A 19349-nucleotide genomic window follows, 5' to 3' on the forward strand; every position below is an offset into this window, starting at 1 on the left:
ATGAACTAGAGCTAGTCAGAAAATAGGGGGTTTATCCTCCATGGAAAACTATGACCCAAATGAATTTATTTATTTTTCAGTTTTGTTGAAATTGCAATGGAAAATTGACTTTTAGGCAAAATATCGAAAACTGAAATTGTTCAATTCAAAATGGTACCACTGTGCCTCATGGGAGTTGTAGTTCGGTGCCTCATGAGCCCATTCTCTTCGCTCGGCTGGACTCTGTGATGACACTACATCTCCCTTGATGCACTGTTTTCTCTCCTCTTGGTGAGGGGAGGGAGTTCATTGTAGTAGTTCCTAGCTACATCAAAGGAGGTGTAATTTGTCTAGAGAACCTTTCCCACAGGGAAGCATGGGAGTGGATGGCACCCTGAGGCACAGTGGTGCCCTTCTGAATTGTAATATCTCCATTTTCAGCTTAAATATTTCAGTTTGTGGTTAAGAACTGAAGACTTCTCAGCTTTTGAATGTTCTGTTTTTCAACAAAATATTAATGTTTTTTCCATGGAAAACACACTTTTGGTGAAAAATTTTGTTTAGTTGGAAACCCCATTTTCCATCAGAAAAGTTTCTATGGAAATTTTTCAACCAACCCTAGTGTGGGCAGTGCCTAGCACAATGGTGCCCTGCTCCCTGATTGGCATCTCTGAACACTGGCATAATACAAATAAATAATAATAATAAAACCAGCATTTTGATGCTTAGTTTCAACCACAAATTATCTAACCTATTTTATTCTCAAGTGCTAATGTTCTATATTATTTCGCAACCACCAAGTATCCTTCTTTTTTTCAAATCTGTATTAAAAACTGAACACTGGCAAAAGAGGCTTAATACACTGGTTCCCAATGATTTATCAATAAATGTGTTTAAATTATATTTGGGATGGTAGGGAAGGCAAATGCTGTGCTTGCAGAAATAAAAGCTACATTAAACTACTTTATTTTTTACTTCATTTTCCATGCAGTAGAGTTCATATATTAATTCCTTTTATCAGGGCAAAACTGACGTTATCTCCCTTTTGCTACAAAAATTAAAGCCATTCTTAAAGTGTCCTGAGACACACCGTAGTGGAAAGGTATCTATTAGATAAAGTTAAATGAAAAGCAAGAAAGAGTTCTCTGTATAATCTTGCCTCTTACCAATGACTTGGATAGATCTTTTCAAACACTAAAATGAAAGGACCTGCAGTTTCTGAGGTTTTCTAGGTTCAGTTACAGTACCTGAAAAAAACTGCCAAAGTAGAAAAGTATCTAAAAGGATAGAAGATCAAATTTATTTTCTCACACAAGGAGTCTTTTGCTACTGGTCAAAAAAGCTAAGAAGCAAACCTTCAACAAAATATCAAAAGGAGCCATAAACAGCCCCTACATTTCAGGTCAATTTTACAAACTGAAATCAGTTTCCCACATCCATGTAAAACAAACTGCAGAATGTGGATTTTAGGAGTTTGAATTTGATTTGCAGACACTCCCCATCCCCACCCTTTTCCTCCTTCCACAGGGAACAAATCTTATTTAACTCATTTCTATTTAAAACATAACCTAATGTTTTATTCCTCATTTGATTTATGAAAAGAATCAAATAAATAAATAAATAATCAAAACACTCTGCAAATAGGGAATCATTTCTGACCCCAATGTGAAATATGTGTTTCTATGACAAGTATTATTAAATAACAACAATAATATAATAACTAAATAGGAAAGATTTACCCTCTTTTGTATCAACAAAATGAAGGGATCTATCCAGCATTTGTGCTTTGGGAGATCAGAATGTGGGGGAATGTTGGATGTTTGGCATAGTGCCCCCATTCCCATTTATTCCATATAAGCTCCTCTGCTACATGGTCTGCAGGATTTTGTCAGGCAGGAAGGGATGGAGCAGTGGACCAGGCACTCTCTGCAGCATTACCCCCTACTGTGCCATCAGATTTCCAATTGGAAATCAAATCAGGACTTCATGCCATTTAGTTAATGCAGTTTCAAGCAGCATTACCTCCCATTGGACTCCTCTGCAGATGCATCTGTGTATACAGGACTAGGACTTCACTTTGTCACATATCCTGAAGGTCCAAAGGAATAAGAAGCTGCACCCTCTCTGCACACCTCAAACAGACCACCTGCTCAGAGGTTGGGAAGGGGGTTGGATGTAGGTAGGAGGCATCAGATTATAAAGTTTTGGGGTGTTTTTCTCGTATCTTGCTTGGGCTGGTTGCTTCAGTTTATAATTTCTCTCTTTCTTTCTATAGATATAGATAGTTAAGATGCCTACGCACCATTGAGTATTAGATGCTAAGAAATGTAAAATTGTAATTAATATTTTTTTACACTTCTATTGTGATGCACCAGGTTATCAGAGCCACGGATAAAGAAGGAATGATTGTTGGGAGTTGTAAGCCCCAATCTCTTATTGAGATCTGTTAGCACCACCTTCAATGAGACACCGTATGGGCAAAAAAAGTTTGTGCTCTGAGATCCCAATGCATTATCAGCACCTTCAAATTTGTAACACCATAATTGTGTAATGGCGAATTCAACTGATAATCGCAACCTTTGTTTTTGTTCAACTGTGTAACACATTTAATCCCCCAAAAATCTCAAAATTCTTTACACACTTCAAACAATGAAGTAATACAGGTACCAGAGTTAGTGCTGAAATGCAGTCACTTTGGGGGATGGAATAGGATCGTTTGTTAAAAACAGTGCACAGCAATTACAATTTATTGTTTAGATTTCAGTTGTGCCCAAAATGAGATGGGTGCTTTCCAAAGAGAGGAAGACAAAAATCTTTCTCCAATGAACGTACAGTTTAAATGCCACACAAAAGTTTATGGCAGGAAGGGAAGGATACTGTGCATTTTAAACCATGGCAGATTTTTTTTAAAAAACAGGCAATATGCAAGAGTACGATTCAGCCACTGGCCCCCACTGAAGAGTTCTAATGCTTTGTAGATTAAGGTTAGATTCAGAAATAGCAAAAATGGAGCTCACACAGTTTGATTAGCGATGGGGCAAAGTGTGTACTTCCCTATTTTACATACAGAATAGCTTTTTGCTATACAAAGCTCATTCATAGGTAAATCAGTCACAAAAAGACATGTATGCTTTTTCTGCATTAAGCACTTACACTGTCTTCATGACACAATGAGTTCTTGAGAAACAGAATTATTTGAAATAGCATTATAAAGGTAATCAGTTTACCTCATAGTCTTTCAAAGGGGCACAGACATTTTCAAAGTGGTGCACATGAATTACATACCAGTCTAATGGTCATGCAGTGCATTGAGCATTTATTCCTAAATGGTTTCTATTATAACTAGCTAGTCAATTTACATGTCATAGTAAGGCATACTTGAATAAAGGGAGGGCCTGATGCTCCTCTCACGTACACCAGTTTAACTCCAATGACCTCAGTGGAATCTCCTGATTTACACCAGTGTAAGTGACAGGAGAATCAGATCTGGTGTGGATAATGGGTTATGGTGCATTTGTGATCAACTCAGAGTACCCGTCCATTAAAGAACAATACGCACTGCAGAATTTAATTGTGTCATGTGACCATCCATGTTCTGTCTTGTTTCTCTAAAAAGGAACAGTACAAATCTGGAGAAATGAAAATAGTTCAGACATTTTAAAAGCACCCAAACCATGAGCATATATAGAGGAAAAGTGGAGAAACAGAGAACGCACCTAATACTACTTAGCGATTTCTACCCAAAGACCTCAATGTGGTTTACAAACTTGAATGATGAGGGAGACAAGGTGGGTGAAGTAATATCTTTTGGACAAATAGGCATATCTGAGCTAGCTTTAATCTAGCACAAGTATGATATCAGGGAAGCCCTGATAGCATGGACTTCAGTACGTACCCAGGGTACTGGGAAGGCTTCCCTGCTGAAGCCCATGCTGCTGCAGCTTCAAAGCAATTGGTACTCACCCTAGCCAATTTAAAGCTAGCTTGGGTATGTGTATATGTGCTGCAATCCCACCTTCGACTGCCATGTCACCATAACCATGGAAGGAGTCTGATTTTCAGAAGTGCTGAGCATTTAAAATTCCAATTAGTCAACGGGCTGCCAGAAGTTACATAGAAACTGTATTACGGCCAGGGAAAGAACCCAGATCTTCTGACTCCCAGTCATAAGCCTTAACCACAAGGCCATATATCCTTCCTGTTACAGTACACTGATTGAACTAGGGCCATTTTATAATTTGATCAACAGTTATTATGCAGGATGACTCAAACTGTCTTAATAAGGATGGTGTGATCAGCAAATGATATACTAGTTACGAATGTCCATACCCAGCTGTGGCCTCCACTATCTTTCATATTATGGATAAGTTCACCGTATCAGTATATATTAGGCTCTCTCTGTAACAGGCAATACGTCAAACTGTGCAGGAAAGGGTGTTTGGACAAAGCCTGTATTTGGTCAGTGTCACTAACAACTGTGGAAAATGTCTGTCTTGCACTTGGCTAGTTTACTTGTAAACTATACTATCTGCTCGAGGGAAAACATGTATAAGTCTCTTGTAGGCTGCAAAAGTATGTGGTGCTATTGTATTAATGGCCTCAATTGCCAAGATTCCACAGCCAACTAGAGATGGGTGTCAGATCTCTACACGGAATCTCCAGTACATCCGGAGCTGGGAAATAGAATCTGTGCAAATGGAAACAAGATAAAACATAATCAAGTATATCCTAACATTAAGACAGGGTGTGAATCAAAAGCTGCAAGACAAATATACCTCAAACAGCTTCATAACTAGTTTTTTGACTTCAGCACCTGGTTACCAAGCCTCTTGTGTACAACTGCCCTTAGTATGCAGAAATTTAAAATAACTCAGTTGTTTGCATGTACCCAACTGCAAGTGGATTTATATCAGTGGGGGCCCTTTGCATGGATGGAGGAAACAGATGGCCCTATATGCATAGGATACGTTCACTCTGAATTATTTAGACATGTTAATAGCTCACATCCTTCTCATCCCTTCAATTGGCTGCATGTATTGGAAATAGAGGGTGCTCAGTAGCTCTCAGAATCAGGCCCTAACTACTGCTACTTGCCTCAGAGTTTAAATTATCATTGCTTGAAAAATGGCATTTAAATATGAAAGAGAAATAAGAAAATCCCCATCTTTGGAGGTAGTTAAGATTTGACTGAACAGAGCACTAGAAAATATTAGAATGAACAAGAATAATTCTGCCTTAGCAGGCAGATGGACTAGATAAATGAAATCAGTCCTTTCTGTGACTGATTTCTATGAATGTATGATGGGGCACTCTGTGAACTAGTGATTTACAAGTATAATTTATAAATCAGTACAACCCTGTGTATGTGCATAAACCAAGATTTCAGATGAGCTTACACAATGTGCACAAATACATCATCACTTTGCTTGTTAGTGTATTGCAATTAGGATATAAACCTGGCACGAACACAAGCTGGCACAATTTTGTACACTTAAGATGATATTTGCCCCAGAAATGATGGCCAGTACAGTCCAATGCACCACTTAAGTGGTGTATAGACCTTGTTCCATCCCTCAGCACAGGGGTAAATTTCCGCCCAAGTTAGGATAGCTCCCTTGTCTTCTGAGATATTTCCATTTGACTAATTTTTTACCCTAAAAAACAAGCACTCTGAGGACCAGATCTTCAATTCTAGTGTAGTTCCTCAGTGTTGTTCTATTGTCTCCAGTGAAACTGTGCCAGTTTTCACTAGTGGAGGATTTGGGGTGAAACCCTCAATCCCATTAAGTCAATAGGAATTTTGCTTTTTGACTTCAATGGGGCAAGAAGAGGTTTCTCCCCGGCCTTATTTATTTATGTTTAAGAACGAAGTAATGCGCACAGCACCATGGAATATGCAAGTTGTAGATCCTTTTATGGAAAGAGTATGAAGTTCTTCAGACCATTCACATCCTGTTATCTTGTGAATGCTTTCAAAGTGCTCATAAAACAAAATATAGGGTAAATCATGTTAAATGATGCACAGAATTTTTTGTCATTTACAAACATGTTAAACTGAAATTAACCTTTAAAATATCTTTAAAATGATAAAACCCACCATGGTTTAATTCTGCATCAGATAACACATGGAAGGCTTTGCATTTTAAGACCATTTTTTAATCTGTGATCATATTTTTTAATGAAGAGGTCCACATAAAACCAAAATGACAATGGGCATTTAACAGGAAAGGACCAAAGCAATAAATGTCCAAAGAGCAGCTGGAACTTGTTCAGAATGCATGAGTATAGAACATAACTGAGAGTCTTAGTGCCTCTTCATTTTGCACAAAGCTATAGTAAAATCGGGGCATCCTCTGGGAAGTATCGCATGCTGAATGTGACTCTCATGTAGCAGAAAGAATGACATTTTATTTTAACAGTACACAACTGATTCATATATAGGAACTCACAGAAATTAGTGACAGAAAAGCACATCCCACTACAGTCAGTGACAGTTTTTCCATCTACATCAACAGCAGTTGGATTGGACACGTATGATGAAATCATGACCCCACTGAAGTCAATGGCAAAACTCCCATTGATTTAACTTGGGCCAGGAATCAGGATTTCACACCTAGAGAACGAGGGCATAGCTAGTATTTCGGATATTTAGGACATAATAATACCTAGTATCAAGACAAGCTTAATATTTGAAATACAAATATTCACTCATTCAGTTATTAGTTAGGTATAAGTCACTAGGGAGCAGATTCCCAGATGGTATTGTCATAGATCCATTGAAGTCACCAGATGAAGATCTACCCTAGGTATCATACATCTAGTCCATCCCCATGTGCCAGTGCAAGATTGCTCACAGTAAAGTATATTTTCTCGTGTTTTGTCCTATTCCGTTCGAAACATCTCGAGTAAGTGGCCTTCCACAATCTAATAGATCTCAATCACAGACAGTTTTTCCTGGTAGCCTATGTATTTAAAAGTTTCTTTTTGTGTGGGTCAATTTGTTCTCAGTCCACATTACACAACTAAACAGACAAAGAGAAGTTGCCACTAACTGGCAGCATGCCAGATTCAGCCTACTCCTTGCAGTCCCCACATATAAAGTCAGTTTAGCTGCATTTCCAAACCAGGAGAACACTAAATGAAACAAATGAGCCTTGCAATGTACCCTGAACAATCCGAAACTTGTCTGCTGCAGAGCAATGAGAAGAAATGAATTTGAGGATTATGGAGAATAACCTGCTTGTGGGTGACAGGTAGGATTTGACAAACCAAAGCTTCCTAATGGCCAGTCTGAAGCTGTTGAATATATAGGGGGAGATTCTGCTCTAAATTTCATAGCTCCATTTAAGTTGACGGAGCTATGACAAGTTAAACCAAATGAAGATCTGCCCCATAGCCTTTGAAGTTGTGAAATGTACATCGACCTCTTTTCTGTTTTAATTAAAATAATTATTTACCAGATTTCTGGTATTAAAGAGACAGTATCAATTTGAATGCTTTTAAAATAACTCCCTTTTTAAAAATTCCAGTTTCTGTTAGAATTCCCTTTAAATAGTATCTATTTTTTTAAAACTCCATTTTTAAAAATAGCAAGGGTTTTTCTCTGACCCTATAAATACTGTATATGTAAAAGGTTGTTTGAATAAAAGTGGAGTCGATCCTGCTCCATTCACGTCAATGGGAGTTTTGCCACTGACTTTTGTGGGAGCAGGAGCCAGCCCAAATGTTTCATACCTAGAAACATTTACACACACAAGTAACTTTACCCATGTGAGCAGTCCTACTGAATTCATAGGAGAGCCCAACATATGGCAGAATCAAAGCCTATAGGCAAAAGATTGGGTCCACAAATTTCCACTTACGTGCTTCTGTTTATATCTCATTGCTTCCACTACTTTAAGCTCCAAAGCATAAAGTAAACTCTGATATAAATGACATAATATAACGTGACTAAGAGATGTACAGATGGCACCACATTGCTTCTGCTGTGTGGAGAGGTCAGACAGCAATTGGCTATAACACAAACTACGCTAATATGGAGCTACAAGCTGCCAGATCGTGGTCTCTCTTACTAGTAGCCTATACTATGTGATGTAATCAAGCATGCAGCCACTTTCTCAAGATGTAGTTAAGCATGTTAAAGAGACAATATTGTGAAGTTTAGGCTCAACATTTCAGTTTTGTTTAACAAAACTGTATTTATTAGAAATGTTTTAACAATTTTATTAAAAAATTGTCCAGATTTAAGCATAAATAACTGCTGTGTCTGCTAATCATACACCAGAGCATTTTGTTAGTGCATTAGAACTAGTGAAGAGAACTGTGCAGAATAAAAAATGAAACCAGTCTATTTCCATTGTCCAAGCCAAAAGAAATACAGAAAGTTAATAATTCAGTTAATGCAGATAAGTAAATTAAGTGTGTAAATTTCATCCACTTTTAAATATCAAAGATGTTATTAGTAAAACTGAGGAGGAAATTTTTATAGCAATTTTAGATATTTAGCTAGGCTGCATCCCTTTACATTTTATTTTAAATGGAGTGGATTTAACAATATTTCACTATAAAAGATTTATGTTATATGAATACATAAACCTTGAAAAATCACTGGGATCCACAAAGCCTCGGTTAGGTCCCTAGACTCCTTGTACAATACATGGTGAGAGCTATACCTCTAACATTGGATCAATGCTAGGCAGGGAGCCTCCTAAACTAACCAATGGTTGATATGGATGAGAGGGGTGTGTCACAAGCCCCACCCCTCTCATGGAGTTAGGTATCTAAGTCTGGGCTGCAGATAGGCGTCTCTCTCTCTCTGGTAGCCATGTCTTAGATGATGCCTCCCTTGTGATGCTGGCAGTCTACCAGCCAGCTCATGCCAGAGTCTCAGGCCAATTCACTATTTTATTAATATAGATCAAAGGGATTGTTGAATGGATAAGAGTGTATTTGGTGTTTAAACGTCATAAAAACTAAAGGTATTTGCTTGTATTGCTTTCTCTTAGCTGTATCCTGTTATAATGTTGTAGCAAACATTTACGTTGTATATACCCACGTAACCAAATAGCCCATCAAACATTAAAGCAGCCTTGTGGAATGCAAATGAAGAACTTTAACAGAAAAGTGCTAACTTCAAAGCAAGTGGCCACTGTGTGTGATGATCCAAGGTCAAAGACTTTAAGTCATCTAAGTTGCTCACCACCACCAAAGGAAAAGCCCATGTGGGTAGTGATAGTCAGCTTGTTTTCTGTGAGAAGAAGCTATACGTATGGATTCAAGGAAGGATCCTGCATCTCTGGACTGTTTGGACTCATACAGGGAATTGTACCAGAAGCAAAGCAGAGATCCCCAGAGACAATCTGAGTACCCTGAAAAGACTTTTGGATAACTGGCAGTTTATTACATCACTGCCACCATTTGGAATTACAGACTGACTCGCCTGTTAATATATTTTACCTGCTTTAACCTCTCAATAACTCTCATTTCCTTTTCTTAGCCAATTCTATAGTAAAATAACTAAAAGTTTATTAGCTATCAGTGTTGTCTTTCATGTAAGATCTGGAGTACCAATTGATCTGGGAGTAACCTGATGTGGTATGATTTTAGGTTTGAATGACCTTTTTATCATAAAATCCAGCTTGTTTGGGTGGCAAGATAGACTGGAGAGTCTGAGGAGACTGTCTGTGACTCCATAGTAAGTCTGGTATAGTTCACATTTGTTACTGGCTTGGTGAAATCTAATTATAGAATACACCACCAGCTTGGGCTGTCTGCCCTGATGTAGGCACTCACAGCCAGCATGACAATTAAGTTTTACTGTTAGACCACTTGCCAGGGATGTTGAAGATGCAGGTTCAATTTCCTCTTTTCTGTCTAGTTGGAGAAAGGATTTGAACTGGGGTCTCCCATGCCAATGCCCTAACCAATGTGCTACTGAGTATTCTAGTGAGGGCCTGTTGAAGCTGTTCCACTTTGTGCAAATATCTAAACAGTTATTGGGCTAGAGAGAGAGGATATCTCTATGGCGCATGGCCTGCGGGGGACGACACTTCGGTTCCAGCCTCCCCGCTCCAAGACTATTTATTTATTATCCCAAGTGGAACAGCTTCAGCAAGAGAGATTGAGGGAGCCTTACATCAGGTTCAAGCAATCATGCAAGAATCATAGCTTACTTTAAAAAAAAAAAAAAGGATCTAGTCCTCATGGTTGCAAAGAAAAGTTTGAAAATTGTCAAAAATAAACCTAGAAGATAAATAAAAATAATCAGTTCTGGATTCTTTTTAAACTAATCTCATGATTTCCTGGGGCTTGATTCATGCTTTTGAACAGCTGGGCTTCGCAATACTGCCCTAGAGGCAAGCACCTGCATACTTGGTTGAAGTTCCTGTTTGAAAGGTTGCCCTTTTCCTATCACTGTAATGAGCAGAATCAAAACCTGGGTGAAGCTTTGTGCCCTCTGTCATGCAGGAACTCAGACTAGATCTTATCAGACACTTCTGGCCTTAAAATCTATGTAAAACCTGTCTCTGACCATTATGAGACACTGCTGAAGATTGGATTCAGGGCCAATCTTCGCAGGTTGGCCTCATCCCCTTGTAGCACTGGCCTACAGCACTTTCAGACTCTCCAAACAAATTCACCTTTGCCCTGAGAACAAGCATGAGAAACTTCAGTCTCAAGCATTAAAAAAAAAAAAGGGGGGGGGGGATGAATAGCTGGGTGAAAATCTTTCCACAGACATTTGCTGGACTTGTTAGATGAATTCACATCAGCCATGCTTGCACCTTTCTATGTTCAATTTCTGCAAACCACCAAGAAATGAATACTGCTCTTCTATAGTGAATTTCAAACTGGACTTCCCTAAATAGTCATGCAAAATGCATTTTGAATTCATGCCTGATTTGTTCATGCCAGAACGGCTTGCATGATCATCCAATTATTTACGAGAAGCTATACCAAGTCACTTATCTGACCATCAGACCTAAACACAGATCTCATTTCAAATTTTCAGTCTCAAATATTCTCTGTGAACTGTTTGTAATAGGTAGAAAAAGTCAAGAAAAATTCATTGTCAGATCAACTTAAATGATGAATACACATTTGAGGAAATCCTCATCTATTTATGGGTATACCAGGTAGTGCTAGACTCCTCAAGAGATGGTGGAGTGGAATTCTAAGGGCTTGTCTGCACTACCGGGAAGATTGATGCTGCTACAATCAATGCAGCGGGTGTTGATTTAGCAGGTCTAGTGAAGACTGACTAAATGACAGCAGAGTGCTTTTCGGTTGACTCCATCGAAACGAGAGGAGTAAGGTAAGTCAACAGGAGAGCGTCTGCTGTCGATGCAGCACAGTGAAGCCACTGGGGTAAGTTGACTTAAGCTACGTTGACTCCAGCTACGTTATTCACTTAGTTGGAGTAGCGTAACTTAAGTCAACTTACCCTGGTAGTGAAGACAAGCCCTAAGTGTAGCACACGCTGCTTCCTATGAAAAGGATTATTAGAGGCTGCTCTTCTCTGCATTACCTCAGAGGCACTTTGACTACCTGAATGCCAAGGCAACCAGAATGCCTTTAGCTGCTGCAAAGCAGTTCCTCAATTCACCACCCCAACGCCCACCATGGTTTGTATAGCTATGTGATAAATCCACAAGGGCCAGATTTTTCCCTCATGCCCCTTTCCTACTGTGGAAGCTACTTCTTAGCACAAGGCGGCAGAATCTGGCCCATAATTAGCATCATATCCTTTTTTAGCTGTTCATTTGTGAAATCCATCACATACCCTTACCTTCAGGCAGAAGGCAAAGACACCTTCTGCGAGTTCCTTTTGCTACTCTGAGCCATCCGTGTAACATTATCGTATCCTTTGTTTCACCTTAAGCCAGAAACTACTCAAACTAAATGCCAGCCTTTACAGTGTTTCAAATTTAGAATCTTTTGGAGGCGGTTGCTCTCACAGTGCATTAGCCTGCTGCATGGCTTGATTAGCAATGCTCTTTCTGAGTGGTATATTTACTCCCATGAGCACTTTATCATTTATCATACTTATGTTCATTTTACTCTTATCCCAATTGTGGCAGCTTTCATGTAAAACGAGGTGGGGGGGATAAAACAAGATTAATTCCTACTTAGTACACCTTTAATGCCACACACGCACTTCAGAGGCAAACACGTGCTCTGTATCCTTTTTATATTTGGCCTTTTTGGTTTCCTCATCAGAATTAGCTGACTGTAAATACTAGACAGAGCTGTGGGAAAATAGAAAGCAATCTAGAAATCAGCATATTCACCAGAGAACAGAGAGGAACAATGGAAATTCAGGCCAACCATCTGGCGTAAAGCAATATTCCATTTCAAAGGCACCCACTGGAAAAACCCACTGGCGAGATGTATTGTAATTTTGGGGCACAGTAATTTTGACATTCTGTTTTGTAGGTTATCTATTCTCAGCTCGGACAGATCATTGGAATGTAATCCAGCAAAGACATACACATTCTTTTCAATTCATCTGACAGGAAGAACTCACACAGGCTGCCTTTATGCAAAACTGCTTTTCTTGGCCTCCTATGGGTCAGATTGGTCTTCCCCAAGGATGCAGAAGGGAATGCAGAAGAACCACATTGGTTCTATTATATGAGAAAACAGGATTCAGAAAGATTATTGGGCATTAAGGAGCACAGTTCTAGGGAGACTCCCTGCACCCCTTCATGCAGATGGAGTTGTCAGAGCAGGCTGGGGAAGAGATAGATATACTGATCTGCCAAGCAACTTTGCCTAGAATAAGGAAGACTAACAGATGTGAAGACTGCTGCAGACCACAGGCAACAGTAATACCCTGACAGTAATTTTGCACTGTGGAGGAAAAGTCTGTTCCCCATTCACGCAGCTCCACCCCACTGAGTTCCGTCGGGAGTATGTGGTGCCCTGGTTGCAGAGACACAGCTCTTCAGAACCTAACAGCAAGAAATGAGCAACTAGAACTGAAAAAATTATTTGGAACAAAAAGTGGTGTTTCACTCCCCCACGCCCCACCTCCTTCCTCATTTGGGAACTGTCTGCAGCTTGTGAAATTCTCAAACAGAACTGTTATTTCAAATGTATGATTTTTTTTCCAGGGAGCATTTCTTGGCCAGTAGATTGCTCACATGCAGATCATTGCGAATCTTCTCAATTTACATGGTGCTGGTTCGTTACATAAATCCCCTGCCTGGTACCGTTTCTGGTCCCTGACTTATAACAAACCCACCCCTGCACATTTTGCTGCCAAATACACTAGTGTGAGATGGTGCCGTTTCATTTATAAGAAAGGAAAACAGTAACAAGCACTTACCAGGTGGAAAGAGGAATACAGGCAGTGGCAACAGCAGCAAACAGTTACAGTATGGCCACTTTAGGGCTGCAGCTTTTTGGCTCTGCCAGATTTAAAGGGCTAGATTAGCAAAGGATGATGGAAACATATTTCCTACAAGAGATCAGCCCTGTCCTCAGCAAAGTTAGAAGGGACCACTAACTTACCATTTTGTTGTTATGGTACCACTACTATGTTACAACCAGCAGTATTCCAAATTGTGGTTTGCAGCTACTTAAAGGGATCTGGCTCCTTGCATTGTTTCCAGCTGTTCCCTCAGATGTGCAGCCTCTTCATTGAAAAGAAGAGCCAGAAGACTGTAAAAACAGCTGGAAATTTACATGGAAGAGAAGGGCCAATTTAGCTGCCTCCTTTGGAGGCTGATGGTAGATAAGAGGAGGATGAATGGGTGAGGAGTTGGTCTGTAAAGGTAGGGGCAGATTCTCACTGGGTGTAAATTGAGATATTCCACTGAAGTCAATGCAACTGTCACCAATTTACACCAGTGGAGAATTGGGCCCAATATCTCTATTAAGTAGTGGTTCCCACTATGGAGAAAAAATTGAGACCCTTACAACATACACGTAAAATTTATTTTAAAAATATTCAGACAGTTGAGCTTAATATTCACCAAACTTGAAGAACCAGAATGCTGATGGAAAGTGAGCATGAAAGGGTTGTGAACATGGTCAAATTAATATTTACTTTGGGATTCAAAGAAATATTCTGAAATGCTTACACACACACTTTTCTTTTCACTGTATGAATAACCTCATTGTGTTTTTGCCGAGCAATTTACAGTACTTTCATTTTTAAGCCATCTCATTTCTTCTCATTCTTTGTCTCTTTCCCATTGGCTCCATACTGTACTCCTACTCAAGTCCTTTTCTTCCGTTCTTTGTGTCCTCTTTGTGCCCCCCCTCATTCTGTTGTGCCTCCGGGGTTTTCCCAGTTGCTTTTTCTTCCCCCAGCCCATCACCCTGGAATCCCCATCTTTCTTCCATTCCCCCCATTCGTAGGCCCATGGCCCCAGGCTGCCTTCTTTCTCTTCCTTTCAGTTGGGGTTCCCATTCATCTCACTTCCCTCTCCTCAAGAGGGGCTGCTACTGCTGAAGGTGGTGGTAGTGGATATCCCATGTTGCCTCTTCCCTTCCTGAAGGGGAGGTGCTACTCTTGAGCATCTAAATGAGGCCATTTCTACTCTTTCTCTCTTCCTTAAGTTCCATAAGCCTCTTCCTAAAGTACCACAAGCCAAGCCAACTCCTACAATGAGCTGCCCAAACTTGTGGCCAAAGGCTGTGTTGACAGCTTGAAGGATGAGCCTCTGAAGGGCATTATGTGGCCAATGGGCAATGAGGGCCCAGTGGAAAAAGTGGGCACATCTTGGAAAAAAAATTGAAACTGGCAGCCTCAACAGAGAAGGTGCAGACTGATTGTGTGGAAACTCAACTAGGTTCCCATTCCTAGGGGTCAGGATCAAGGGATGTATGGAGAGCCCTACGTGGCTGCTGCCTGCACTGTATGATGCTACATATTCTGATGGAGGGGAAAGGGACCTCCATCTCCTGCACCATCCATCTGGTACCTTTCAAAAAAGTATTACATTCACTTTGTTTCTTTATATCTTGACCTGCTATTAAGCACACAAGACTCAAGGCCGGATCCTCAGTGTAGCACCATGGAAGTCAAAGCAGCTATGCCAGTTTACACCAGCTGGCAGGATCCTGACCCTCGGCATTTAAATAAACTCAACCATTCAGTCTCAGAATTTGTGATGAATGGTCATTGTCAGCTGCCTTCATATTCACATAAGGGTATTTGCAGGTTATCAGTCAAGGACAGCATACCATTTTAGCAGGTATGTGTCTTAACCTTTCCATATACAAACAAGAACTTTCTAAGCAATGTATCTGAAGGTAATGCAACAAAGACACAAAGATGCTTAAAAAACTTTTACCTGATGCACATTCCAGCTCTCAGAAACATTTATCTTAATAACGTTCAGATCACAACAGCAAAAATGCTTTGCTGAAGTTTTATAAGAAACATTTTGATATTTTGTAATACTGTGAATGAAACTACTTCTGATGCCAGATTATTTAATCTGGCAACTTCTGAGCCATCAAGTATAGCACCAGTGTTTACTTTATAATGGTTTGTAGGAGAAATAAAGACAAGAAGCAAGAGTCGATATTGGGATGAGTGTTATAATGCTTTTCTATGAAATGGGCCTGAGATGCAAAATTGTGTGGATCTGGATTTCAGATCACATCCCCATTACAGCTACTGTGTTCTGAATGTACCATAGCCAAGGTTTTGGTTCTGCTCATTATAAAGAGAGGGGCTAGCTGAACATTTTTGATTCAGATCTGGCTTCAGACACTGAACCCCACCCAAAAACATGAGGAGCCTCTTTTTAAAGGCACTTATATAATCCTCATTGACATATTATCTGATCACCTCACCATCTGTGACATATTTATCCTCACTGTGAGGTACGGAGGCATTCTCTCCAATTTACAAAAAGGAAACTGAGGTCCAAAGACTAAGGGTCAGATTTGGAAAGGTATTTAGGCACCTATAGCTACAGATAGGTGCCTAGTGGGATTTTCAAAAGTGCAAATGCACCTAATTCCCATTGATTCCAACGTGTGTTAGGCACTTGGCATTTTAAAAAAATCCCACTAGGCACCTATCTGTATCCATAGGTGTCTAAATACTTTTACAAATCTGACCCTAGCTGATTTGTCCAAAACCACAAAAGAAATCTGTGACAGAGCCGAGAAATTGAACCTGACTTTCCCAGACCCTAAGTGAGCACCTTAAAGACTGTCCTTCCACTTAGCCTGGGCTCTAAATCTTGACTTTTTGTTTTGGTCTGACATTTATTAGTGTTTTAGAAGAAAAAATTAATAATGAGCCAGTGACATTTGCTGATGAAACCAAGTAAAACGATAAGGGGTTCTGAGAAACCCCACATGAGGGAGGAGTGGGGAGAACACACAAGGTGGTTGAGCAACACAACAGCAGATAAAATTTAACACGGACAAATGTAAGACAAGGGCTGTTGACCAAAACTAGCATTAGCTCATCCTCTGATGGACAATGACTATTACAGTACCTCTGGGGGCGGGGAGGAGGTGGGTGGAAAGGATGTAGAAGTTCATTTGGATAGCCCAGTGAAGATATCTACCCAGTCTCCAGCACCAGTTAAAAAAGAAAACTGGAGGCTTGGCCCATGAAGAAAGGAAGATAGAACAATATAGAAATCATCATCATTACCATTTAATAATGATATTGTAGCAAACAAGGATACATCCCTATCTGGAGTATTGTGTCCAGTTTTGGTTGTGTCAAAGAAAGACTGGAGATTGCTAAAGGGCCAAAGAAGGGTAACTAATATGGTTGAATATGCAGCTGGGTTAATACTTTGCAGCAAATAATTTATTAAATTCAATTTCACCTCCTTTTTGTTCACCAAGTCTACGATGTCCTCAGATTTATTCATTATTCAAAATAATCTGCCAAATAATTGATAAATAAATCCTAAACTGCAGATAACTCACAAAGAACACTTCAGGAACATTCAGCATGTGGAAGTCAAGTTCTGTTCACTAGTTTTAATTGGATACAGAGGTCACAGGTATTTTTTCTTTCCTAGTTAGATGAGTTGGTGGAACACTGAGAATCAGCTTTCCAGTGCAAAGAATCACTTTTGCAAAGTCAAAATTTGCTTTTGAGAATATTCTCCAATATGTGACTACAATTTGCAATTTCCATGAACACTCCTGCCAGTAAACACTGTCACTGGACTATCTGTGGAAAGCAACACAGAAGGAATGCAAGCTCAGAGAAAGTGAATCCACTGAAAAAGTCAAATGAATATTTGTAGAAATTGTTTTGCAATTTTCATTTAATTCTAGTCAAATAAAGTTTGGTGAGAGACAGCAAAATTTAGGAATAAAAGTTAGAAAGGTGTGGATTAAAGGTATCCACACTGATTAAGGGTATAGTGGAAACTAATCAACCCCTTTTTTCCTCCTGGATGCTCTTAATATAGACAGGGCTATTTAAAATGAAAGGGAAGTAACAACAGAATAAATAAAAGAAAATACTGCTTTATGCAGTGTATACCCAATGACTGGAATTCACTAACACAAGAGGTGGCAGAGTCAGATAATATGGCTGGATTTGAAGAAAAGCAAGGTGATTTTATAGTTACAATAGATGGGCCAAAAACTGCAAATTCCTGGATCTGATTCTCTTGCTCTGGTTTTTGTTCTACATTGAATCCAAACCAACGGATTTCTGGTTACCAACAGTGATGCAGCCAAAAATCTCATTGGTAAAGCTGTTCTGATGAGATATTCTGCTCAAGATGCTAGACATTTTGCAAGGACAGGTGATATTGTAAGAATTCTGCTGTTGTAGAAGTCTCCTGAGAACGACTCACAAAATGATGGAACTGTCATCAAACCCAAATTCTACCCTAGATCAAAATTTAGCCTAAACCTAATTTGGAGCCATAAACAACTTCCTTTGCTTATCTCTAGTAACAAAACACGTAGCATTGGCAGCTTTAGACTTAATGCAAACTATGCAGTCTCAGGGGGTCCTGCTTTTCCAGGTATCCTGCACCACGCACCTGCCAGTTTGATTGCTAACCTCATTTCTAAACTTATAGTTCCAAACCATGGAAAATTGAATTCCCAAACTGCCCTGTCCTAATCCAGGTTTGCACTTTGCGTCCCTGGTCGATAAAAGAGGATCAACAGAACAGACTGAGTCTCACACACAAATCAGATGGGGGTAGTTCATAGCCTGAGGGCAATTGCAGGCATAGAGGAGGTAGCCAACGCAGGGAGGAAGTGTCATCACAAACACGTGGTCTTATTTTTGTCAACCTTGTCCTTCCTTCCTCTTCCATCCCCAAACCTGGTGTTCTCACCACCCTTGTTATTTATTGCCTTATGCTAATAATTCTCTCTTCATGATAGGGACTACAGCCCAGCTCCTCAAAGGTATTTAGGTGCCTAACTCCCATTGATTTCAATAGGTGTTGGGCACCTATAAACCTTTGAGGATCTAGCCTTCCTCTTTAGTTGCCTTTAAAGTGTTCGGCAACCTTATGGGACTAAATAAATACCGAATAAGTATATAGGCAGGAAGACAGTCGTAGGTAGGGAGGAGACTCAGAGTAGGATTTGCAGGTGTTATGCCACAGAGGATTCTTCAAAAACTAGTTTCGACTTTGTATGCAAACTAACATACCCAAAGCATATTTTCACTGCACAGCTAACCCACGTGCTTGTCAACCAGGTCTGAGCACCTGGGTTAGCCTAGCCCACGTGTGAGCTTCCCCACAGAAAAACCTTACCCATGTTAATGTGTCCTTACTGTGCTGCACTTGCCGATGTGTGTCTGCGGACATGTTCTGTGTGCTGTGTCACTCTAGGAGTCTTTCCCAGTCAGTTGTGTCAGTTGTCTGTCCTGTAGGGGTAATTGTTGGAATCACTTGTATGATTTTACCTGCATCCTCTCTGCAACATGATTGTTCCAAAATGACAAACCACAGCTCTAATCTATACCCCCAGTTAGGTCAGCTAGCCTGGGCTTAAAGCACTTCCAAACTTGGATCAGAGGTCTTCCTGTGTGGATGGTAGGGTGTGGGAGTTGGGCTACAACCCAGGTAAGAGCCTGGGTTAACTGTACAGAGAAAACATTCCCTCAGTGTAATCCAATCCTGCTTTGGGGTTTAAAATAGTTATCTAAAGGGGAAAGAAGGGTTTTTTTCTTTCAGCCTAGGAGTAGCACAAATAGTCCTATGCATTAGGTATGCATGGAGGAGTAGAGGTAGAAGGTATTTCACCTTGTTCTGAATGACCTAGGTATTGGCCACTGTTAGGGGCAGAAAGCCAGGCTAGACAAAGCAATGATCCATTATGGCAAATTCTATTTTCCTGTACTGGAATGACAGCAATTACTGTATATATTTTTTACTATACTCTTCCATTATGGCAAT

This window comes from Lepidochelys olivacea, assembly GCF_965140295.1.
Source record: "Lepidochelys olivacea isolate rLepOli2 genome assembly, chromosome: 1".
Lineage (NCBI taxonomy): Eukaryota > Metazoa > Chordata > Testudines > Cheloniidae > Lepidochelys > Lepidochelys olivacea.